The sequence below is a fragment of the Emydura macquarii genome, unplaced genomic scaffold (assembly GCF_026122565.2).
Source record: "Emydura macquarii macquarii isolate MOO-44397 ecotype Brisbane River unplaced genomic scaffold, CSIRO-AGI_Emac_v2 contig_1483, whole genome shotgun sequence".
In the NCBI taxonomy this organism is placed as follows: domain Eukaryota; kingdom Metazoa; phylum Chordata; order Testudines; family Chelidae; genus Emydura; species Emydura macquarii.
In genome coordinates this window covers 6,258,457-6,283,166 of record NW_027131620.1, presented here as the reverse complement: position 1 = coordinate 6,283,166, position 24,710 = coordinate 6,258,457, and the positions used below count along the sequence as shown (strand labels likewise).

The 24,710-nt window shown below is 43.8% G+C and overlaps 1 protein-coding gene across 1 annotated transcript in view; it reads left to right on the top strand.

Annotated features, from left to right (window-relative positions):
- The window catches only part of SLCO4A1 (solute carrier organic anion transporter family member 4A1), a 52,392-nt gene that overhangs the window by 5,523 nt on the left and 22,159 nt on the right, over positions 1–24,710 (top strand). The gene's annotated exons all lie outside the window — the stretch shown is intronic.

Genomic DNA, 24,710 nt, shown 5'->3' with positions numbered 1-24,710 from the left:
TTTAATCAGCTACTGATCCAGGAGAGGACCTTGCCCCTTATCCCATGACAGCTTACTTTGCTTAAGAGCCTTTGGTGAGGGACCTTGTCAAAGGCTTTCTGAAAATCTAAGTACACTGTATCCACTGGATCACCCTTGTCCACATGTTTTTGACTCCCTCAGAGAATTCTAGTAGATTGGTGAGGCATGATTTCCCTTTACAAAAAGCATGTTGACTCTTCCCCAACAATCATATTCATCTATGTGTCTGATAATTCTGTTCTTCAGTATAGTTTCAACCAGTTTGCCTGGTACTGAAGTTAGGCTTACTAGTCTGTAATTGCCAGGATTGCCTCTGGATCCCTTTTTAAACATTGGTGTCACAATAGCTAGCCTCCAGTCATCTGGTACACAATCTGATTTAAGTGATAGGTTACTGTAAAGGGTCCCCTGTTGTGGGCAGCGCCGGTGGCTCTCCCTCGCCATCTATCTCTGCAGGAGGCCACAGCTCCCAGCGCCTGCGCCCTGTGGGGAGTCCCAAACAAAGGAGCCGTCTCCTGCCCTTAGCAGGGTACGCCCTGGTTTCTGGCCCCGGCCCTTAGGAGGGCAGGCCAAACAAAGGAGTGTAGTCTCTGGTCAGTTAATTGGGCACTCTTGCCATCCAAGGCCCAGACCCTTAGGCAGGATGGGCCGGCAAACGGCTCCGGTCTCAAGTTCTTTGTAGGGTGAGTACACGGCTCTGGGCCCCAAGCCTGTAGGCAGGGTGGGCATAGCAACCGGTACAGTCTCTAGCCCTTTGTAGGGTGAGTAAGTAGTTCTGAGGCCCAACCCTTAGGCAGTGTGGGCCTACCAATGGGAACCATCTCTAGCCCTTACCAGGAGAGGAACTAACTTCCGGAGCATCCCCTTCAGGGTCCGGTAAACCGTTCCATGAGGCCATCTGTCTGGGGGTGACAGACTGAGGTCTGTAGCTTCCTGATGCCCAGGATGCCACACATCTCCCAGAGTAGGCTGGAGGTGAAGTTGGTTCCTTGGTCCAAGAGGATCTCTCGGAGCAACCCTACACGGGCAAAGATCTTGAATAATTTGGCTGTGACGGTTCAGGCTGTGGCATTCCTTTGGGGTGGCATGGTCCATGACAACCAGGATGTATCGGAATCCGGCCATGCTCTTGGGGAGGGATCCCACCAGGTCCATCGTGACCCTCCCAAATGGGGTCCCGACCACAGGGAGAGGCACAAGATGGGCTCTTAGCATGTCCGGGGGGCCGCCATTTGGCATTCTGGGAATGACGCACAGTAGTCCACCTTCTTGCGGATTCTGGGCCAATAGAAGCGGGCCAGGATCCAGGCCAGGGTGTTCTCTAGCCCCAGGTGGCCGGCAGCAGGACATTGTGGGCCAATTTCTGTACGGACCGGTGATGGACCCAGGGTACTACCAGCTGAGCCCGGGGCTCCCAGTTTCAGGGGTCTCGTTCCACGTGGTACAGCTGGTCTGTGCGGAGTTCAAAGCGGGGCCACTGATCGGTTTGGCTGGGACCAGTCGCTACCCCATCCACAGAGGCGAGCTGTTCGTAGGCCCGGCTCAGAGTGTCACTGCAGTGGGCTCTGCCCCCCAGATAGGGTTTGGCTCTCCCTCGCCATCTTTCTCCGAGGGACGCCACACCTCCTGGCTACAATTACATACCACAGTTAATAGTTCTGCAGTTTCGCATTTGAGTTTCTTCAGAACTCTTGGGTGGATCCCATCTGCTCCTGGTGACTTATTACTGTTTAATTCATAAATTTGTTCCAAAACCTCCTCAGTGTGTTGTGCTAGGCACTGTATAAACACAAGAATAAAAAATGGTCCCTGCTCCAAAGCACTTACAATCTAAGTATAAGATGAGATACAACAGGCAGGGGAAATGCTATTTCAGTGTGATAAGTAGTAATCACAGTGCAGCAACTGTTTTTGTAGGTATACTCTGCACAGTCAGGCTATTCGTTGACATATTATTAATCATCATTGTTTTAATATGATACTTTGCATTCCTGAGATCGCAAACGAATTTAGCATTAGCAAAGTGAGCTCTGCATTACTTCCGGTGAGGCAGATTAGCATTGCTATTATCATCATTGTACAGATTGTTCATTTTCACCCATGCATGGAGATATCCCAATGTGACCAACAGTTTTTTTCATATCCTGTTTCCTGGTGTGTACATTGCTTTGTTGGACATGAATCTATGTTACAAAGGAAAAAAAGCCCTTTATTGTACAGAATGACTTGAGTGGAAAGGAACACAAGTGAGCCCTCTATATATACCACATAGATCTTGGTAATCAGCAGAAGTGGGACTGGAAGCACAGAAAAGAAGTGTCTGGGGTTTTGGCAAAACATGGTCCCGGAATGCATGCAATGAATGTATATTTATGTCTAGTGCTCAGTCAAAGCCAAAGATCTAGGACTCAGCCCTCAGAAGTGCAGAGAGAGGCTTCCATGTAGTGTAGGACAATGAGTTTAGCAACCTGAGTTGATGCTTGTGTGTGCTGTGAAACGAGAGCTGGGGGTGGGAGAGTGGGCTCTGGGCATGCTGGGAGAGAGGGTTCAGATGGAAGTCCAGATCTTCAGCTGGCATGACATAAGGAAGCTTCACTGATGTCACCAGAGCTGTAGTGATTTACACCAGAAGAGAATCTGGCCCATAGGGTGATCATGGCTAAGAGGGCATGTGCAATCTCTTGAGTTCAGTTTACATGCATATGTGATGAAGTGGAGGTATTCTTGGGGTTTTCTCCGAGTGCTCTGTGTGTGTGTGCCTCAGTTTCCACCATAGGTTACTCATGTGTTTCGGTGATGGGACTCGGGCGTGTGATCATTGCAGAGGCCACTAGAGCATGGATGGGTCTTCCCCAGCCACACATCTGCAGACCCCTTTGCCCTCCGGAGTAGCCAGCTGCAACAGGTTGCGGCAAGCAGAGAGCAGGAGGAATGGCCATCTTGCCCAAGAAGGAGACAAAGGACTGGGGAGGGGCAAGGAGATGGGTCTAGGGGGTGGAAAAGGCCAGGCCCCCGGGAGGGGTCGGAGGAGTAGGGCCTGAGAATGGGGGCTCTCCAGTTTGTTAGCAGCTTACTTAGAAGTTACAGCAGCGACAAAGTCTTTCTTCACTGTGATGCTGAGAACTAATAAACCCTTCTGACTTCCATGCTGGCTGTGAATCACTTCTGACTGCATGGTGGGGTGCATGGCCCCTTTGGGGCCGTGTAGGAGCTCCCTAGAGTCCCGGCCAGGTGGACTCACAAGGGGAGGTCAGGGGAAGCAGGGGTGCTGAACCCTTCAAGGCCAGAGTCAGGAGGTGGCTGCTCTAGTGTGTGGAGACCTGAGAGGGGCAGACTCTGAAGCATTAGAGTCCTGACTGGCTGCGTCTCGAGTGGATCCACAGCATTGTTCCTGGCGGACTCTGTCACAGCATAGCAGCTGTTCTCTAGGATTTTCAATCTCTTCTACTGCCAACCAGGAGTAGTAACTACTACTTAAGAGTTGCACTTAGTAGAAATGTTTAGCAGAGGCAGTGTGGGAGTCAGCCACAGATGGAAATGTACCCAAGGGTTCAGAGAAACCAGCATTGAGCTACTCAGTGCCTTGTGATCTTCGACTGCAAACACACCGAGGCAAGCTTGTCTTTTTATTGTGTGTGTGGACTTCACCTGGCATGATGGGGCCCTGGCCTGTGATTGGGGCTGCTAGGTGCTACCACAGCACAGCAGATAAATAATTAGAAGGATCTCGGCCGATCATATTGTTCTTGTCAGCCCAACATGCGGCAGTGATCACTTCCCTTGGTTTTCTTCACTTTTGTTACGAGTAACAAAGCCCCATACTCGGGAGCTTCTAACTCACTCACGAGACCTTCTCCAGGGTTACAAACGGAGTATTTGAACATTTGATTTGAACTCTATACCAGTAACATGAAATAGAACACACTGGAGTCGCATGAACGGACCACTGACTTTTCCAGTCTGTTCTTTAAACACTATGCCCTCTTTCTGCCAGTGAGATGTGGCAATGAGAAGGTTTCCCCATCACGCAGAATTCTGGTGAATATAGTAATGTTTAGTGAGATTCTGCTATGCAAATATTCAGCAAAGAGCTGACACTGTATTTTCTCTAATAGGAAGAACCACAATGCATTTATTTAGATTGTTGCACGCTTGGTGGTTAGTCAAGTATGATGGGAAAGGAAAGGTTTCCCTTTTTAATGCTGTCTCTTCCTTCATAGCCTGATCCCCCTGCAGCCTTTATGGTATGTAAGATCACGTCCTTCCAGTGCTGTTACTTTAAGGTGGTTCTGAAAAACCATGCTCCAGGTTAGTTGCAAATTCCCACCTAACAGGCATTTCAAGGCTTTGAAGGCAATTGGAGTTTTAATTTTTACTTCAATGGTAGTCAGACCAGGCCCATCGTGTGCACCTTGAATAGCTTCGAACCACTTTTTCTTTCCTGTTTGTTGTTGTAATTAAGATAACATACAACCGAATGCTGAGGTGACATAAATTGTCATAGCTCCATTCTGGCCAAAATGAATTTAGAGTCCATGAAAGATGCTGGATTGACAGCACCAGAATCTTAGTGGCAGATCCTCAAAGAGATTTAGACTCCTAGTTTCCACTGATTTCAATGGGAATTGGGCACATATAAATGCCTGTGAAGATCTGGGTCTTAAGTCCTTTATCTTCTGAGTGGGATCTGCACAGCAGTGACAGTTCAAAGCTCCATACGCTGCCCTGGCAATGTGCCTCAGCTACCAATTAATGCCTATTGTGCCTAATCCAATGCCCATTAGTGTCCATGAAAGGAGTTGGATCAGACCCATTGTTAGGCTGGTTTCTGTGCTAGTGACATCTATCCATTAGGAATTAGACTGAGCAGCCCCCCCACACCCATAACTCTTTCATGCAGCCCACTGAAGAGCTACCAGTTGTTCATGATAGTTAGGTATTGCCACATTCATCACCATTTGAAACAATGACCCACTGGGAGTGAAAGACTCCATCCCATTACAACTCCCAGCCAAACATGTCCATCTGCCTTTGGTGATCATGCTAGGAAATGTACTGATTTGATATAAAGACTGATTCAAAGACCATGGAAGTCAATGGAAAATCTGTCATCGATTTCAATGGGGTTTGCATCAGACTCTTAGTTACTGCAGTGGGCATTGCATTGGAAATACCTAAGACAGAAAGGTAAGTAGGTAGAATATGTAAGCAAAATGTTTAATATTTACACAGTAAAGTTTTTCTGATGTTAAACTTCTGCTTGGACAGAGGCTAGCTAACCTTTTACACGAGATTTCCATATTGCTGGTGTCAAAAGTAATGTCATAGTACTTAGCCATCTCTTGGAGGTTTAATGAAGTTTAAAAACTATTGTGATCCATAGTTGGAGAGCAATATAAGTGCAAAACATACTTTTTATTCTTATTTTACTCTGTTTTACTTTTCAGTAAGATGGCAAGCATCCAAATTAGTCATTGAAATTCCCATTGTAATTAAACTCAATAGTCCAATTCCTTCCCTTGTGTAATTCCACCGATTTTATGTAGATCTACTCAGAGATAACTTGGCCCCTTATTGTAAAATATAATATATATTTTATACATGGCATGAACATTTTTTTACCATGCAAAACTTGCAGAGTAGCAAACTGAGGCAACTGAATATAGTTTTTGTTTGAATGATATAGGTACAAGAAGAAATGGAAACTTGTAACACTTAAGGTTTTTGTAATTGGTTTTAAAGGAAGTAGTTGTACATGTTGAGAAAACAAGAGCATATTTTGTTTTTTCAAAGGAGATACATAAGGATCTGTTATGGTCTTTCTGAAGAAATTCCTAGAATAAGTATTTTTTTGTATTTCCAGAGATTCAATTTCACATATGTCAAATGCATCTCTCGGGACACACTGTGCCAATGAGATAGTACTTTTATTTTGCTAACTGTCAGGGATATAGAAAAATAAATGCAAACTGTAGAGATCTGATAAACGAGCATAGCACCTGATAAAGAAATATACGGGTTCCCAAAAGCACTTACATTTTGTGTTCCTACTTACACCTTTCCTGGAAAACCGCCTCAAGTCAAAATGTAAAACATTTAGATATTTTAAAAATTGTTGAAGAGTGGACCAAAATTGTTGAAGAAGAGTGGACCAAATTTTGCCCTCTGTTACACCCATCGATGGTCACAATTGAGGGCCAAATTTCTTTCATTGTATTGATTTCCCTTAACACCCGAAAGGCTAAGGGGGCTAGCAAGATACAGACCAGCCCTTTGTGGAAAACAATAAAATGTTCTTGAATCATTAAAAAGTCACATGATTGTTTCATGGAAGGCAAGAATCCTTTAAAAGCAGATTTCAGATTTCCAAGTAAACCTATCCTCCTACAGCTGTTGTGAAATACTGCAGTTTCCCATGTGAGCAAGATTGGAGACTATGAACTACAGGCTTTCTCGCTGCCACACACGGACAACAAACCATTCAGAATTCCAGCAGATGTTTTGGTTTGACAATGGGAACATTATACACTCGTTTCTTACTTTATCACAGGAAGAAAAACCATTTGGCGGCAATTTGCACTGAGCAGATCAATGGCTCTGAGAGTTGAAAAGGCCCTCTGAGAAGCAGGGAGCTTTGCAAGCAGTCTGGGTTTGCGTCTTTTGAGCTAGTGTTCTTGCCCTTGGAATAAAGTTTGTTGTTTGTTTGTTTAAATCATGGATCTGTGTCTGCATACAAACATTGATTTATGTGAGTTTAATTTCTTGGAAAGGTTTAACAACACAGGGCCATAATGTGCTGCCCATTCTCCTCCTTGAAATCAAAGGAGAGTTCTGCTATGAAACCGATGGTGTGATTTTAATGAATTTAGACTCAGAAGTCCATCCGTTAAGAAGGAGCAGCTAGCAGAGGGGGGAGAGGGCGTGCAGGGAGATGAAGGCAGGGTGCAGCCAAGTCAGAGCACCTGTGTGCAACCCAGTGAATGCATAGAGACAATACTTGGGATTTTCAATGTCTCCTGCTTCCAAAGAAGAGTCACTGTAGAAGCCTATGGTTGAGACAGTCCTGAGGCCAGCCACTGACAGAAAAGTGTCCAGAGCTTCTATGAAAACTGTATTGTTCCAGACCTGCTGCTCTCATGATATCTATTGGCCACACTGTTCTTGTCATCCCACCCCTTTCTTTAGTTTACTTCACCCTATTGTATTGTGAACACTCAAATGCCATGCTCAACGGCAGGGCCCAAGCATAATTTTTTCAGGCTCAGTACAAACTTGTAACACTGGCCCCCTCCCACACACATACCCATGGGGGTTGCCGTCTGGGCCAGGCCCTTCAGGGCCTCCGGGCCCTGGTAAACTGTACCCTTTTCCCCCCATCATGGGGCGGTCCTGCTCAAGAGCCCCTATGTCTGACTCGGAGCTAGTCTTTCACAAGTCTCATCCATAGCTCTGCGGGATGGGATTCCTAATGTGCTTGCACAATTGTTGCAGCTGCAAATGCAACCTGGGGATTTGATATTTGCATACAGAGTCGGTGACCAGGGTACAAGTGAAGTGAATGTCCTCTCAAAAACTTATGTAAGAAACCAATTTTGCAATATGAAGTGGGGGGGGGGGGGTTCAGGATGCAGAATTCTGATAAATGTAGTGTTGTGTAGCAACAGAATTCAAATGATCCAAAACCTGACATAGTATTTCTTCTAAGAGGAAGAATCATAAACGCTTAGATTTAGTTTGTCCTTGGGGGGCAGCCAAGAAGAATGTGATGTCAGAGGAAACTATATTCTTTCGGAATACTGTTTAAAAAGTAAAATGGTTACAGTAAGAACAATGTAAAAATAATAATAAGGAACTGATTTAAGCAAAGCAAGGCGATTTCAGCTGGAGACTCTCTCTTGCATATTTTGCTCCACTGCAATTTTTATGCCATGTAAGAACACACCCTTTAGCGCTGTTTGAAGGGGAGATAGAGCCAAAGAACCCTGTAATGAGATAGGTCCAAAAACCTACCCAACAGGCCTTTCAAGGAGACAGCCTCAAACCTTTAAGGCCTCAATATGTGCCTCTGAAGCCAATGGGAGTTTTCAAAATCCTATCTTAAGTGTCTCGGATCAGGCCTATAAGAGTTTTGCGTAGCTGCTATTGTGAAATCTCTCTCTCTCTCTCTCTCTCTCTCTCTTTTTGGCTAACCATGTTGTTAAGTGAAGGTTCAGCTCATGAAAAGTGTTGTCTGTGAAAGCACAGGCAATGATTCGTTTGAGACTGGGGTACGATGGCTGTCCAGACCTTCCTATGGACTCTGCCAATACGCCAGAGCACAGATTTAGAAGGATCACTCTTAAGGGTGAGAGAAGGTAGTTTAGACTCTCTGGTCCCTTTGGTCCCTTTTTTTTTTTTTTGCAGGGGAATGGGGTTGTTTTTGTTTTTTGCAGAGAATGCCAACAAGACGCTCACTTAGAGCAGATTCTGAGGGCAGTATTTTGTGATGTGGACATTCATCCACTAGGAATTAGGCTGAGACCTAGAAATCGGACTGTGGTCTAACCTTGTAATTAAAATACACTAGTGATCAACACATATAGGGTGAAAGTCCGCCGATTAATACAAAAGGAATTCTGCGGTATTTTGCACAGTGGCTAATTTCACCAGAGAGCTCATTTCAGTGCTGTCTGCAGGGCTGTGCAGTTCCTGCATTTGTTGGGGATCCCAAAACCAGTACCTCAGAGGATTAGATACCATCACTGGATGTATAACAACATACAAAGTAGGTGGTGTGCACCGATAAGCTTGTGCTCCGGGGGATGTCTGTGGAAGCTGTTAGTAGCTGCTCTGGAAAAAGCTGGATGGTGTAGGGAAGGTTGTTCTCTCATTGGAGAACCCTTCCTTTATTTGCCAGGCATTGCCCTCCTCCGTAATATCCCCCACAGCGAACACATTCTCCATCCCCCGGACACTCATCTCCCCTGTGCCAGCTCCCCTCAGAAACTCAACCCCATGTGTCCAGCCCTCAGGAAAGAGAGGTAACCACATGAACACGACTTCCGTTCTCCAATGTGCGACACGGGAGAGGAGAGGTTTATCTCCCACTGAAGGAGAAAAAACAATGTGGCCACCCACAGCATGACTTCCCTCAATATCTCCACCACTACAGCAGTGAAGAGGGCCTTCATCCCTATGAAGAGGAGAGCCAATAGGTGGCTGCCTGTCTTGGTCTCCTCATTACACCCCATGAGAAGGAGAAGCAAGAAGTGGGATGACTGCTGACTCCCAACCCAATGTTTCCACATGGGATAGAGGTTAATTTCCAAACTAAGCCTCTCCTCGCCAATGTAAATACACAGAAGAGAAGGGGACGTGCTCCAGTTTTCATAGCGGTTTCTCCCCATCATGGAGCTGAGTCTGGTGATTAGGTGAGCAACCCCCCTTGACCTGAATTTCCCTTGTTGAAGCAGAGTTTGAAGAGAACAAGAGGAAAATTGCTCTTCAAGAGATGGCCCGTTGCTAACTAGGGTCCCCTGAGACTCCTTTCCAGTGGTGTTCGGTTAACCTGACTGAGAAAACCGACCCACAGGGGTGCTGGAGCTAGGGTTGCTGGGGTTGTGTGGCCGCACCACCTGCTTTGAAAGGTTTCCATCATATACAAGGTCTGCAGCTTTGTTCAATGGTTTTCAGCACCCTCACTATAAAAATTGTTCCAACACCACTGAAACTGAAGTGTGCTTAAGAAACAGGAGTAAGGAAATGTTTTTATTTCATTGCTTTTTGCTTTTGTTTTTTTAACCTGGCCGGCAGTGGAGAAAGGAGTGGTTAGTGTCAGGCAGCGTATAAATAGCTCTAACTTTGAGCAGGGCACTAGCTCTGCTTCTGCAATCATGCAGCCAAGCCGAAAATCGATTCTTGATATGCTGCCTGAGGATCACAGGCTGATGCAATAAATCTATCACTCATGCAGTGGGGGAAAAAGGGCCAGAATCAAAAAGACATCTCAGTTAATTCTTCTTTTACAGCACCTTGACAGCAAAAATACCAGATTCATCCTTGGTAAAAGTCTTTTAGGCCCATCATTAGGATCACTCCAGGGACCCTAATATTTTATCAAATGTATATAATATTAATGTGCTAGCTACAATAAGTCAGGTTTAGTATTATTAGTGCTAAATCCATCTGCCGCTGAAACTCCACCTAATATAGCTGAGAGATGACTGTGGTCTATGACGTTTTATTTTGTATCTTTTCATTTTTTTCTCCCCTCCTTGGTTATATCAGCATCAGTCCTGTCTGATCGGTATATGAAAACTTATAGGTTCCTGTAGACAAAGGTGGATGTCAGCATTCTGTTTTTGTAGAGTTCACTCAACCTCTTTGCATTGTGTATCTTCTATGTAGGATGTTGTTTTGGTTTGCATTTATTGCTCTTATCTTCAATAGTAGCCAAGCAATGTTCTTTAATGTTTGTCATTTCTGTCATGTCCATTTTATTTGTTTCATCTGGCATGTTAGGTGTATCTTCCACATGAAAACAGTGAGTCAGTCAGTGGTGGGGTCAGAAAGGTGGAAGGGTACAGCCCTACATTGCTGCAGACATTTTAAAATGTATCTTAAAAATATACATTCGTAGATTTTAAGGCCAAAAGAATCATTATGTTCATCTAGTCTGATCTCCTACATAACTCAGGCCATAGGATTTCACTCAGTGATTCCTGAGTCTAGTTCAACCACAAGTTGTTGGGCTAGAGTATCTCTTTTAGAAAATCATCTAGACTTGATTTTAAAACTCTAAGCAATGGAGAGTTTGTCACATCCCAATTAGTTGTTCCAAAGGTAAATTGTCCTTTCTGCTAAAAATCTCATTTCCTGTTTGAACTTTGTTGACTTTAATTCCCACCCATATTGGAATGTTGGCTCTGTGTAATCTAGTACCTTAAAATCCTTTTTGTTAATCATCTGCTGTGGCTTTCTATGTATACTGGGTGAAATTCATCCTATTTAGAACAATTAAGTGGAACACAGGGTAAATTTCATTCACTGTGGTCAGCCATTCCATAGGTATGAATAGACCTATGTGTATAGTTATACATAGACTCATAGACTTTAAGGTCAGAAGGGATCATCATTTTCATTCTGACCTTCTGCACATTGCAGGTCACAGAACCTCACCCGCCCACTTCTGTAATAGACCTTAACCTCTGGCTGAGTTACTGAAGTCCTCAAATCATGGTGTAATGACTTCAAGTTACAGAAAATCCACCATTTACACTAGTTTAAACATGCTGCAGAGGAAAGTGAAAAAAGCCCCAGGGTCTTTGCCAATCTGACCTGAGGGAAAATTCCTTCCCAGCCCCAGTCATCAGTTAGACCTTGAGCATATGAAGAAAACCCACCAACCGGATACCTGGGAAAGAATTCTCTGTAGTAACTCAGAGCCCACCCTAACTAGTGTTCAATCACCAGCCGCTGGAGATTTTTGCTGCTAGCAATCAGAGATTGGCTACATGCCGTTGTGGGCAGTCTCATCAAATGATCCCCTTCATAACCACATCAAGCTCATTTTTGAAACCAGTTAGGTTTTTTTGCGCCCACTGATTGTTGCTAATGTTAGAACCAATCAGATAGTGGCAGTAAAGTCCAGTCTGAGAGCCAAGAGACTTGACCCCTGATCATGCAATGGACAGGATGTGAGCAGACCTCTACTGAAGTTTCACACAGGCCCAGAAGTCCATCCACACAGAGTCTGTGACAGAAATGGGGATTTGGCTCCATCCTTGGCTCAGCCATTATCTTGGTGTGTGACTGTGAGCAGGACCCTTAACCTCTCCCTTCCTTGGTTTTCTTATCTGTAAAATGGGGGTATAACGCTTACCCACCTTTGCAAAGCACATTGAAATCCACTGATAAAAACTCACTATCAGTGTGCTCTGTGTTATCATCAGTTAAAGACAATGGGAGTTTTGCCCACATCAGTTTCAAAACTAGGGCCTCTTTTGTGGCCCTGCTTGCTAAGATTGTCTCCTCCGCCTTGCAAAAGGTGCACATTCTAGCCAATGCCAGGAGGGAGCTTGTACAGCTCGTGACAACTCAAGAATTGGGAGTGCAAGAATGTGATGAAGGAATGAATGCTGGCCCCATTTCCCAGGCAGCCAGGGGAATTGTGCAGGTCCCAAAGTACATAAATCCTGGCTTTGGTGCATGTACTGAGGACTACAGTATCAAATAATAAAAGCAGAAGGGGAAATTAATGCAAAGGAAGAAGACATAGAGCATGATTCTGCTATCACCGACAGAAAAATATTGGCAGACTTTGACACAATGTCCAGTTCCATTTATCGTCCTAATTTGCGTCCATTTCACACATCCTGAAAATACCAGCTTTTCCAAAGACGAGCAAGGAACTTTCTGCCCTGAAAGGATAATCTTGGATTCAAGAAGGACCTGGCTGTCTGCCATTTCCAGCCTTCTCTTTTGATGCATGGTTTAATTAATTTTATATCAGTGGGCTTAAAGTTGCCGACTCCAGCTGGAAATTGAACTTTTGACTAGGTCCCATATTTAAAAGAGATTTATAAAAAGAAAAGAAAAAAATCTCCGAACGTCTCACTCTGAGCTTCTTCTGTGCTAGCAATAATTGGAATTGGTAGAACCCATTGGGCTTGATCATCCTCTCAGTGACACTGGCATAAATGAGGCATAAATGGCATAAATTCACTCCACTGAAGTCAATGCAACAGGGACAAAACAGTGTAAAACCAGTAAAAGTAATAGAAAAGTCTGGCCATGTGTTTTTAAACAATGAAAAAAGAGAATGGATTTGCTGAATCCTTTCATGGTGAACATCTTTCTGATCTTATCCTCCCTCCAGCCAATGTAGATACCTTTCTGGATCTATAGATAAGCACCGGAATTTAAAAAAACAAACAAACAAAAAAGGATAGTCCTGTAGCAATTTAAAGACTAACAAATGTAATTTCTGCAGGCATAAGCTTTCGTGGGCTGTAACTCACGGAATTTAGTTATTTCTTCTTAATGTGAAACTTTGCTCCCCTGGAGGAAAATGGAAGTTGAAGATTTGAAAATATGCAAGTTTGCTTTTAGCTGGATCTTGTTAGACACATAACAATAAGTATCCAGAAAAAATAAAAATAAATAGAATTTAGCCCAATGTTCTTCTGCTTCCATCAGATGAATCCCTATACAGTTAGCTAATATGCCTACTGTATGGATAAAACAGTAATCACTTTCGCATAAGTCGCTAATGCAACTTAACGAGCCAGGCTTGTCAAACGACAGTATTTGGGAGCCTGATCTTACTCCAGGATTGGGCCAGTCAGGAGATGGCTATTAAATTGTTACTTGTAAAAAAAAAGTCCTATTCACAAAGAATTTGAAGAAGACTGAATTTCCTAATCAGTTGTTGCTAAGATAGCTACCTGGGTTAAATTGACATTTGTACATGATCAGCAAAGACTATGCCTGGTAATGATCTTTCATTTCACTAATGATGAATAGTTTCAAAAATATAAAACGTGGGAAAGGATGATAGACTTCTTTGTACTACTCTGTTGAGGTTTGACAGTAAAACAGGAATGTGTCTATTGAATAGCTATGTACTTTTAGAGCAAGATGAGAAGAAAGCAATTTTTCTATTTTCTGCTAATCCGTGGTTCTTTTAAAAGTTGTTGGCATACAGTTTTGGGACCCAGGTTTCTACTTTGCTTAATGAATATTTACAGGGTATAGGAGTGAGAGATATGGTGGCTGGCATTAAAAAAATCAGCTACAGTGGTATCCACATTGTGATTAATATATTTCCTCCTATCCTTAAAAAAGGAGATATTCGCTATTACACTGTGGCAACAGTTGGGAAAAGTTGACTTTTAAAGGTTTATGCTGCAATTTTAGTCTTAATAGTGAACTTCTCTACGTATGATATAAGAACCTAACGGCTTGAAAACAGTAATGCTTAGCTCTTTGTCAGAAATGCGTGTGCTCAGAAGTTCATATGCACTAGTGTGCCTAATTTTGCAATTATCACGAGTCACAATAAATGTGCCCTCACATGATAGCCAACTGGCCACATTTGGGCACCATTAATGCGATTGTGAGCACAACAATGGTAACTGAGCACACACTTTCCCATATGTTTCTTCAAACTTTTGGGGAGAAAGGCATTACAAGAAGAATGGTATTAATGGCAGAGGGTTAGGTATTATATTACTGACAACCAGACTTTTTGTTTGGGTAATGTTCACTCTGGCAGAATGAAATGATGCTGTTAAATCTCTTCCTTGAATTGACACTTTGTGTTTTTAGAGATTGTCTAAGGCACCTAAATCTATGCATAGCTCTTTCATAGTTGCATGGATAAACTAAAAGAAAGAAAGACACTTGGAAAATCTGAGTTGATTCATCTTCAATGTGTTTTCAAGCAACTAACTGAAACTCATCAAAAACACATTATGTGAGAAAATAGTATTGTTAAATAAATGTGTTAATGATTGCAAAGTGCACTGAAGAAGTGCAAAGTGCCCTGTAAGTGCTAAGCCTTATTTAATATTACTATTTTATTTTATTATGGAGCCTTGCTAAAGTGATCATCTCAGGTCAAATCCTACGACCCCTACATGCACTGAGTAGTCACGGTTCCTCAAATAGTGCTAGAGACTCCAGTGGAGCAACAGAATATAGCTGTTAGGATGTTTACTACCATGTTTATAAAAGCTTCTACAAAAACCCAGCTGGTGGACACAAATTACTGTCACCTAGAGGGACATCAGTTCCTGGTGTCTATAGCTAGCTGGTTGCCCTTTGCATTTGTTTCCTTCTCCTGAAACCATTTCAGTAAGCCCTTGACTCTATTGGGTATCGTAAGAGGTCAGACTAGATGATCACAATGGTCCCTTCCGCCCTTGGAATCTGAATGACCCAGCTATCACACTTAACAGAACGGCAGACATTAATTTTCAGGGGCTCAGTGCAATTCTGTTCAATGTACTGTCTTGTCAGAAGAAAGGCTGTGTAGCTTGCACAGGTTCTGTCACATTGCCTAGTGTGATTGCACATTGCTGGCAAGCGGTGCTAAAGCATCAAAGGGACAGAGGGAATGAAAGCATTCTGTATTGCTACAGGTGCTTAATGAACACCAGGCTCTTACTAGTCACCCTGAATAACCCAGTTTCCTACTTGTCGCTTCTTTATGGACTTTCAGTGGGTCCATTCTCTAGCTTGCTGTCTTGAATCTAGTTTTCTAATTTATTTTCCAGGTATCCATTTTTGTTTATTGGTCAAGGAATTCATGTCTCCAGAGACTGAATTCCACGGAGTAGCTGCAACACAGTCATTGGTAATCCTATCTCCCCCACATTATCTCCTCATCACTAGCGTAAAGGAATCACCTCTATGGCCGAGAAGGGAATTCAAGCGCCACATACACGTCCCATCCTTGGACTCTCTACTGAGACTGCACAAGGATGCCAGTTAGTGCCAACCATTGATCATTTTCTTTGTGGACATTTATCCACTCGGTTAGCCCCCAACTAATTCCTCATAGTTTGTGGTCACTACACATCTCAGCTCAACTGGCATCCTAAAGGTGAAAGGTTCCTGAGCTGTCCAGCCCCCCAAGATGCTGAACCTGCCTTTTTCATCCTAGATGCACCATACAGTTCACACTTTTCATTGTATTTATGGTCTCTTATTATACTCCCACTGAGGCTGACTAAAGCTAGTCAGAAAATGGGGCTTTTCCCCCCTGTGGAAAATGTGGTTTTTGCTGGAAAACTGAAATGATCTTCCTGTGCATTTGTCCTTGGCCTCACATCTGAAACGGCTGGAAAGGTGGCAGTTAATGCAAACTGTGATGTACACACTCAGGGACAAAATTTCAGCTGCCATAAATCTGGATTCCAATTGTTGCATTTGCTCATGGTGGCACTTGCAAATACCTGTTGGGCAGGCAAAAACCAGGTTGTTAGGGTGCCTAACTTTGCCTATTTGGTCACACAAAGGTGGGACTCCTCAGCACGAAAAAGGACCTGAAAATGGGGCTTGACTCGAATTGATTTGGGGTAGCACTATACATTGATTGTTCATTTATTACCATAAGAGGCAGGGGTGTTTTTCACTGCAACGTACTGCAGTCCGTTCCTGGAATGGATACCATACACACTCCTTTTCATACAAAATACCAGCAAAAGCTGAGAAATAAAAGCTCATGTATACCATGATGTATTCCAGTATGGAACGGAATAAATTACACCCATACAGAGAGCCAACTTTGGCCTTCCTTGCACTTGCACAGCTCCAATGAACCACGGTGCGGCTTTGTCAAACAGTGTGTGTGGGGGGGAGTCCATCTTTTAGCTAAATCAGCACTCAGTGCATTAGCCAGTTCACAGAAGCATCATGTGGATTTGTGACACTCCTTGGGAGGCTTTGCCATTCATAAACCAATGAGTGGATTACACACTTTATCCATATGGCGTTTATTATCTGTGACAGAAATAACGTGGATAATCCTCATAAACCACGTAATCCGGGAAAAATTCAATACGTGTTACTAAGAGAAATTACTCAGATGGGTCCAGAAGAATTTGGCCCGTTCTTGAGTGATGGACGGCCCTGAGATGCAAAATTTGGATCAAGGTCTGAACTTTCCCAAAGTCTGAGGGCTTGGATTTGGGTTGGGCACTGGGTCTTGTCAGTCGATTTAACGGTTTCAGGACATCTTGCAGAAGAGAACAGTATACAATGACTACCGCTTATGCGCCGCATGAGAACCAGTAAAGGACGTATTACTCTAATGAACCATTCTTTGTCTATACATACTCTTTGAATGTTTGCTCCATACTCTATACGCATCGTATTTCCTGCTCAGACATATGTTGACTTAGATTTGGAGCCTGTAGTAATGGAGATTTATATCTCCCACAGGAGCAAATGCAGGTGTAATTTACTACACGAGGGAGAACAGGTGAGGGGGAGAGGTTAAGTATGTGCAGAACCCATACAGGAGGGGATGTTATAGAGATCAGCATGCTGCCATAAGGGGAAGTGGCAGCAAGGCATGGGCAGACCTGCTGAAAACAGTAGGTGATTGGCGGCTTGGCTGGTCCACAGCCCATTGTTCCCCCAGGGATGGGCTTTTCAGTTGTTATGAGGCCTGCTCTGTCCCATCCAGCATCTCAGTCACCTTGCTCTATTTTCCCCAATCTAGCCTGAAAGAACGTGATTTGAAGTCATGAGTGCTGCTAGGAAGCCATGGGACCACCAGTTCATGGGTGGATGGTCAGAACCCATAAGCCTTCCCCCACTCCTGAAAAGGCTTGGTTGTTAGTCAATTACTCAGCAAATATCCCTTGCTACACTACGGTATTATAAAATACTTCAACCTTTAGCCACATAGGGTAAACTGGTTTCAGCTATGGGAAAAAAGAGTTGTAAAAGGATGCAGTAAAATTCTATCAACCATCCAAAAGCCTCCAATTAAAAAGGAAGATTAACTATTGTTGGGCATGCTTCAGCAAATAGGATTATTTCAGATGCCAGTTATCAGCTAACTCATACCAGTCAGCTAATTGAGGTCTGCAGCTGAGGTAGAGTATTTTAATTGGTCCTGTGACTTATTGTGCTAAATTAAATGATAATCCAGTTAATAGCTTTGTCATTTTGATTTAATGCCAACATTTTTGGTGGGGGGAGAGGGCGGGAGAATCTTTACCAATCTCATAATCAAATGCAAACCAAATTCTTCTGCTGCTTTGCTGCTTTTGCTCAATTGACAGTTTGGGCCTGGCTGTGCTGTTTAAAGAAAGTTTACAGCCATAGTTTGGATGTAATCTTGCTGCAAGATGGGTAAATGCGTAGTTTACAGATAGTGTAATCAGTACTCAAAGTAATCTTGGATCATTCCAACTAATCTAGAAACGATCAGCTACATTTTTAAAAAACCAAGATGAATGGAAAACGATGCTTGTGTGGCTCTTATAAACAGTGACCATTAGGTATTGTATGTAGTTAAATCAAGCTCGCTTTTCTAAAGGGTGTATTCTGTCCTTTGAAGGAGGTACACTCTCCTAGGGAAGCGAATTGCTCCTATTTAAAATGGCCCTATTTTTGAATTACTTCCCTAGGTAAAAATGGGTTTGCTGGATGTTATGTTCTAGCAGTATGGTTTTCCTGCAGGCATCATGTAGCTGCAAATTGAGTCAGTCAAGATATAGCTGCAAAAGGTGGAAGGTACTGACCGTTTGAAGAATGAAGTTTCTCTGTGTGGGGGAAAAAAATCAAAGACATCCGGTGATGGTCCTCGCTCAGGGGTTGTAGTGTGGCCTAGTGGTCAGAGCCTAGGCCTGTGACTTGCAGGGGTTTGTTGGTAGGGGAGCCTGGACCCTCTCACTCCACTGGGCTCCGACCAGGGCCCTTTGAGGGCTCTCAGTATCTGACAGCCAGGGACTGCTTAATGCTGCTGGCTCTGGGGCACTTCCTTTCACCCCCTGGCAATTGTCCCACAGTCGCCATCTGGGTTTAGTCAGTGTGAAGGGTGTCCACTCACCACAAGGAGCCTTCTGGCAGCCGTGTGTCGAGTGAAAGCTCTCTTCCTCTCTGACGGCAACTTTCTCCTTCTGCAGTATGACCCGCCGGCCCAGCTCAGTCCTGGGGCTTTCCCCTGCTGGGGTAGTCAAAGCACAGTAAAGGGGAATTAACAAAACTCCGAGTCCATTATGGAGGGAGAGGAGAACGCTTCTCTCTCAGGCTGTCTCCATAGCAGGTTCCACCTTCCCTCAGGGACCATGCATAAATATGCATCAAGACCTTTTGGGACCTTTGGACTGTCGTCAGTGGGAGAGATTATGCCTTGCCCTCAGCTCTCCTTTGCTGGAGCTGCAGGGTGCACGTCTGCTCTCTTCTCTCATCCGCCCTCAAACGAGCTGCTCGTCTGCCTTTAACTCCTCCTCCATCTCCTACAGGTGTGACGGGGTGGGGCTGGCTAAACCCAAAGCACTTCCTCAATCCCTGCCTGCCTAGTGAGAGGTTTGTACACCCCATCACACATCCATAGTTTAAGAGTTTATTTTCTTTAGATTATTAGGAGCAAGTGTATACGGAGTTTGCAAAATGATACATTTATACATACAGTCTGGAGAGTGCTTTTTTATGGCTTCAGATGGAAGTATACTTCAGTAAAGAAACTGATGCATTTAGAGGGTCATAAGAATTATTTTTCTAGCTTATGGCCTGGATTCTCTCAAGCCAGTTCCCCTATTTTTACTTCAATGTAGATAGAACGTTGATGCATATTTATTTATTGATTCTCCACTTATATTAAAAGAAGAGAACTGAAAATAAATGAAGGATGCTAGTAATAAGGGCACTGGATAAAAAAGTCATAGCTAGCTTTATACTTATGACATTACCGTTTTATGATGATACTTTTTTTTTAATTTGGCACTGCTCTTAAATTTCACAGTGTGTGGTTAGTTTCAGTGTTAGCATATGCTAAGGGTACCATGGAGGATTTAGTACTGACAGCTCGTGAAGGGTACAAATTTTAACTCAGTATAAATGACTCATGAAATGTGAACATATCCTTAGATTATCAGACCTGCATAGTCTGCTCATGGGTAGCCTAGTGAGAAGAGTTCAACTGGGAAAATAAAAAGAATGGTGGTTCTCTAAACTTGCCACAAATCCACACTCCACCTATGGTCCCACAGTAGCTGGAAATTCCTGGTAAAGAGCTCAGTTCAGAAAGTTGTTAGACACTTTCTGCTGTGATCCAATAAAAGCACTTAAATTTAAGCATGTGAGTTCTTGAACTATTGAAGACAGCGGAGCTACTTATAAGCCCATGCTTGCAGGATCACGCCCCAAATGATCACCAGTGAAATAGTTAATAACATCGACATAAGGTACATACCTGTCATAGCACCTTTGGCCTGAATTTTCCAAGGCCAGCATTCATTTTGGAAGTGTGAAATTGCACACCCAATATTTGCACCTGTACTCTGCAGCCACAAACACCTGCTTTGTACACAAGTTGGTCCCAGTGGTTTTCTGGGTGTCAAATTTTAACACATACACACACAGCTGTGAAACTATTCCAAGCTGGTGCGGTCAGACAGTGTGTGTATGTATAAAGACATAATCTATAAATGTTCCCTGCAAAATGCAGCCAAATAAATATTTTTCCCTTTATCTTTTACTCCTGCTCTCTGCAAGCAAATGGCATGATTGGCACATGAGGTTTATTACAGTCTAACGGGGAACATTTTTATAGGAACTTCTTATGCAAATGTTGGCAGCACATCATGGGTTCATTGACAACCTGAAATGCAGGGATTGAATGTGAAATACAAAGGCTTTGAGAATATCCTGCACTAAACAATTCAGATTTCTTATTTTCTAATTTCTTTAAGACCAGTATTCAATGGGGCTGCACGCTGTCTCTGTAAATGGTAGTTCAACCAATGAATTTCACACCCAGTTATAGGGCCATTGGAACCACCAAGAGTATGCGGTGTAAGAACCTCTTTGAAAGTAGGCAGTCCATGTCCGTACTCAGTTTACAGTCAGCTGTCTGTGCCCTCCAGCTGGCATTAAAATGGCATGTACAGTCTAATTAGTTATAAAGAGGACTTCACAGAATAATTGTAAATAGATCTTAGACCTCAAATAAAACTTATCCAAGTGTGGAAACTTCTCGTGATAATTATAAGCTGTTATTAAACAATATGCAAAAGTGAGCACAGGGACCTTTTACAATGTGAAATTCATGGCTTTCCTTGTAGCAATTGTTAAAAAAATTCTTAATGCAGAACAGGGTTTTGCTGTGGTCACATCTGCATGGATTTCCAAGAGAAGCTGTTCCTCTATTGCCTTCCAGCCTCTGCAGCTATCAGCGGTTTACGCTTTTCAAATGATAGGCCTTTTTCAGCTTCATTTCTTCTAAAAGGCTTTTCCTCCACTGCCCCACCCCTGCTTCTCTCCCCAGAGTCGTGTTAGAGAGTGACTGTCTTTACATATTAAAACGAATACAAATGGTGGAAATGAACAGACGCGTGCTGACTGTCACTTTGCAATCCTTCTGCCTTCGCTTCATTCCTGTTCTTTTCCTGGACATTGTCTATCAAGGGGAAGCAACTTGGGCCAGATGCTGATTTCACTTACACCAGCTGTAAACCTAGGACTTGTCTACACAGGGACACTCAGGAAAATAAATCTGAATTAACTAAATATGTGACTTTAAAGTGGGTTAGTTAAATTGCATTAAACCTCTGTTCAAACTAAACTGAATTAAGGCCACTCTAATTCTAATGAATCCAGACAGAGGTTTCCTTTTGGGAGGGTTAATATCTTTTTGAGTCTCATAGACCTGCTTTCCCACATTCTCAATATTTCTGGTTTGAACCATTGCCAAATTTATACCAACCAGAGTCATACGAACCAGGTGGAGAAATCCTTGGATCAAGGCCTATTTAAAAGGAAGGGCTGCAAAGTCTGGGTTATTGACATTTGTCAGCCCAGAGTGTTTCCAGGCCAATTTCTTCCTGGCTATCTTTCTGCTCTCTCCGTTGCTTGCTGCTTCTCTTGATGAAATATTTTCTCCTGAGATAAGGACATGTATGACTTCCTTCTGGATGTTTATGTATTTTTCTGCATCGTTAACTCCAGGAGGGGCACCCATTTGAATATCAGAAGGGAACCCTGCAAAATCGTCGGGGGTCAGACACTCCCTGCCACATCCGCTGGAGTAAATCCAGCCGTGCCAGATACTCTGACCGCCCCCGCAAGGCTGTATTCTGATTCAGTGGGCCAACTGATTTCTCTCCTGCCCTCACCTGGTCTGGGAAGAAGGGTCTGGTCTCCACCCGCTCCTCTGTTCCTCCCTGACCTCCCTTCTAGCGATTTCTATAGGGGAGCGTATGGAGACTGCCTGGTAGAATCCAGGGCGAACTCATCAGGATCCGCCCTCTCATAACTGCAGTAATGGGCGTACAATTCGGGGTCTTCTTCTGGCTCTGTCCCAGCCACGATTCCCTTTTATTGCTGCTATAATCCCCCTCTGCTCTCCCAACTGAGCCTTAAGGACACAAATTTGTCTCTGGCGTTCCCCATGAGCCGCCTGGGTTTTGCTTTGGGAATCTCTCAAAAGGGCTCTCACAGCTGCTTCACTCTCTGTCTCTGTCGTCTGCTGTTTCAACTCAGACACTTCCCTCTGCAACCTGCCACTGATTCTTTCACTGTCACATACTTGCTTCTGCGTTCCTGCTATCTGTGCTGCTTGTGTCCGAGATGTAGCTCTGAGAGCATCACGTTCTGCTTTCAGGTTAACTACTTCCCGCTCCTTTTCAGCTCTGATTCTTTCTCATCCCTGCACCCTGTCTTCCAATCGATCTATCTCCTGATTCAATGGTGTCGTAACCACCCACAAAGTTCTCTTCTTCGCCTTTACCCTTGGGCTTCCCCACTTCCCTGTACTGATCCAGACATCCCATTGTTCATGGAGCTGAAAGAAGGCTTCGGACCCGAGGAAAGCACCCGGCTTCCAGGCTCCATTTCCCCCAGGCTTCTGTACAAAGCCAGTCAAGCTTTTTCCCAACGTCATTTCCAACTGTCCTTCCTTTCTAGATGTTTCCTTTCTTTTGGACGTAATTCCTCACTCGGGCAGGTGCTCAGCCCGAGTTCTGAATCCCAGTAAATTGACTCTCAAACAGCAACACAGGCACTGTAGGGAGCGACGCCAACCCGCCGTTATTTACCACCTATTGAAATGGACAAACCACAAACCGTTAACTGTTTGTACCTCCGTCTCCTTCCTCGCTGGGGCCTCCAATTCTGTTACCCGGGGTCCTGCCAACCTGAAGCTCATGGTAACTTTACTTTGTGCGAGGTGGTGTCAGGAAATAAGCCAAGTGGAGACATGGCCGTCCAGCCAATAGATGGAGTGGTAGAAACAGTATAACACAACAGTGCTCTTACTACGAAGCCATGCTTTACTTAGGGTCAAGCACCACACGAGCGCGCTCTTACTTTGAAGGTATACTTTTACTTAGGCTCAAGCACTTACACAACTCCGCAACAGGTTAGTAAAACACCCCAACCCTTAACCCTTAATAATTACCGAAGTCTGGGGCAGCTTTTGACTGGAAACAGCCATGGCTTTCCAATTGGCCAGATCTTCCAGCTGTCATAGGATCCCAAAGCTGAGTCCCTATTTATCCTTGTTAGCAGACAATAACACGTCAAGGAAAAAGACAAAAAAGTTTCAAAAGCTTAGACCTAAGGTTACCAGAGTACTTAATTAGCGAGGTATGTTCTGACAGAATTTGCGTATCTTGAGGCTGGGACAAGCATCTCCCAGAAGGCATGCATAGATAAGCTTATTGGTCTTTTACTGAAACACAGATCCCAGCACGTCAGGGAGGGGCACAGGGTCAGTCAAAGGTTGATAAAGGGGCTCCCCTCCCCTCCGACTTAGTCATGCCAAGACTGCACAGGCCTATCGGTTTTGGCTGCTGTTAGCAAGAAGTATGATACATGACCACGTGGTCCTTGGCCCTTCTACTGGTCTATGCAAAATCTCCCGTACACCTCCATCATGTCTGTACACTAAACGAGAGAGTTTGCGAGCGACCATCTGTCTGTAAACTAAACGAGAGAGTTTGCGAGCGACCATCTGTCTGTAAACGTGAAACGATCAATAGTAGAATTGTATACTATGAGAAATGATTGCAAGCATAGGAAAATATTAGGCCTTTGTATTTTTCTCTGGTTTTATGTTTGTATTAGTTATGTTTATGCATTTTATTTAATATTAATGACTAAATAAATGAGCCATATTGCTTCAGTTAAAGCCCTGTTTGTATTCTTGTTCAGTCACCCCGCCCCTCAGTGGATGCAACTCCTCTGCTCCCGGAGACCCGCGATCCTAAGCTAAGACCTTTCAGGCCACTTTGAGTCCACGTCACCGAAGTCTTGTTACTGCTGGTCCAGCTGTCAAGTTTTGCCTCATAAGGATTATTATATATTACCTGTATTATCGTAGTGCCTAGGCACTCTAAGATAAATCAGAACCTCATTGTGGTCGGTGCTGTGCTGACGAGCTACAAGGAGGACAGTCTCTGACCCAAAGAACTCACCACCTGCATGGCAGACAGGACAAAACAGACAAAGAGGCTGGGTGTGGTCGGAGTTTGGATCTGTAAGCTCCAGCATCCAGGCTGAGCATTTTCAGAATCACTAGCAGCTGCATTCTGCCCTCAGATTCAATAGAATTTGCACGTGTGTAGCTGAGAAGAGAATGTGTTCCAATTTGCCCTGGCATGAGACACATTGAGATATGCTTTCAGCATACACTGTTGTAGTAATAAAGGAACAGGGAGACATTGCTGCTGAATTAATGTAGAAGCCCCTTGCTTTTGTAAGAATGGTGTGGTGCCTGTGACTATCATTTAAAGTACATTGGGTTTTCTTATTTTTCAAGGTGACTTTGCACATGTCAATCCATTGGCAGGATTAGGCCTTGGGTAAATATAAAGTCTTCAGTGCAGCTTGAGTGTTTAGCTGAGCTTGGAAAGAATTGGTTTAGAAATGAAGGTTTTGGTACAGAAATAGGGTGACCAGGTGTCCCAATTTTATAGGGACAGTCTCAATATTTGGGGCTTTTTCTTACATAGGCGTCCATTACCCTCCAC